Here is a 1,648-nt window from a genome sequence, read left to right on the forward strand (position 1 = left end):
CTAGTTAGCAGGCTAGAGTCTCGTTCGTTATCGGAATTAACCAGACAAATCGCTCCACCAACTAAGAACGGCCATGCACCACCACCCACCGAATCAAGAAAGAGCTATCAATCTGTCAATCCTTCCGGTGTCCGGGCCTGGTGAGGTTTCCCGTGTTGAGTCAAATTAAGCCGCAGGCTCCACTCCTGGTGGTGCCCTTCCGTCAATTCCTTTAAGTTTCAGCTTTGCAACCATACTTCCCCCGGAACCCAAAAGCTTTGGTTTCCCGGAGGCTGCCCGCCGAGTCATCGGAGGAACTGCGGCGGATCGCTGGCTGGCATCGTTTATGGTTAGAACTAGGGCGGTATCTGATCGCCTTCGAACCTCTAACTTTCGTTCTTGATTAATGAAAACATACTTGGCAAATGCTTTCGCTTCTGTTCGTCTTGCGACGATCCAAGAATTTCACCTCTAACGTCGCAATACGAATGCCCCCGCCTGTCCCTATTAATCATTACCTCGGGTTCCGAAAACCAACAAAATAGAACCGAGGTCCTATTCCATTATTCCATGCACACAGTATTCAGGCGGGCTTGCCTGCTTTAAGCACTCTAATTTGTTCAAAGTAAACGTGCCGGCCCACCGAGACACTCAATAAAGAGCACCCTGGTAGGATTTCAACGGGGTCCGCCTCGGGACGCACGAGCACGCACGAGGCGGTCGCACGCCTTCGGCTCGCCCCACCGGCAGGACGTCCCACGATACATGCCAGTTAAACACCGACGGGCGGTGAACCAACAGCGTGGGACACAAATCCAACTACGAGCTTTTTAACCGCAACAACTTTAATATACGCTATTGGAGCTGGAATTACCGCGGCTGCTGGCACCAGACTTGCCCTCCAATAGATACTCGTTAAAGGATTTAAAGTGTACTCATTCCGATTACGGGGCCTCGGATGAGTCCCGTATCGTTATTTTTCGTCACTACCTCCCCGTGCCGGGAGTGGGTAATTTGCGCGCCTGCTGCCTTCCTTGGATGTGGTAGCCGTTTCTCAGGCTCCCTCTCCGGAATCGAACCCTGATTCCCCGTTACCCGTTACAACCATGGTAGGCGCAGAACCTACCATCGACAGTTGATAAGGCAGACATTTGAAAGATGCGTCGCCGGTACGAGGACCGTGCGATCAGCCCAAAGTTATTCAGAGTCACCAAGGCAAACGGACCGGACGAGCCGACCGATTGGTTTTGATCTAATAAAAGCGTCCCTTCCATCTCTGGTCGGGACTCTGTTTGCATGTATTAGCTCTAGAATTACCACAGTTATCCAAGTAACGTGGGTACGATCTAAGGAACCATAACTGATTTAATGAGCCATTCGCGGTTTCACCTTAATGCGGCTTGTACTGAGACATGCATGGCTTAATCTTTGAGACAAGCATATGACTACTGGCAGGATCAACCAGGGAGCTGCGTCAACTAGAGCTGAGCAGCCGGCCGCCCGGGAGTGTGTCCCGGGGGCCCGCGCGAACACGCAAGCGTCCGCTCAATCATTCTGCAAACAGGAGGAGGCTGAGCTCCCCTGCACAATACACCTCGAAACCCTCTCAGGTCCCGGCGGCGCGCAGCGCCGTCCCAAGTACTTGGTCGGGTTCGAGAGAGGCGCAATC

At 52.9% G+C, this 1,648-nt stretch overlaps 1 non-coding gene across 1 annotated transcript in view; it reads right to left on the reverse strand.

The window, feature by feature from the left end:
* Nucleotides 1–1,447, reverse strand: part of LOC124764470 — a 1,909-nt gene extending 462 nt beyond the window's left edge. Inside the window, exon 1 of the ribosomal RNA XR_007012763.1 lies at nt 1–1,447. This exon is cut by the window's left edge and continues 462 nt beyond it. This is a non-coding gene — a ribosomal RNA (small subunit ribosomal RNA).
* Nucleotides 1,448–1,648: the final 201 nt, after the last annotated feature.

The sequence above is a fragment of the Schistocerca piceifrons genome, unplaced genomic scaffold, assembly GCF_021461385.2.
Source record: "Schistocerca piceifrons isolate TAMUIC-IGC-003096 unplaced genomic scaffold, iqSchPice1.1 HiC_scaffold_634, whole genome shotgun sequence".
Taxonomy (NCBI): Eukaryota; Metazoa; Arthropoda; class Insecta; order Orthoptera; family Acrididae; genus Schistocerca; species Schistocerca piceifrons.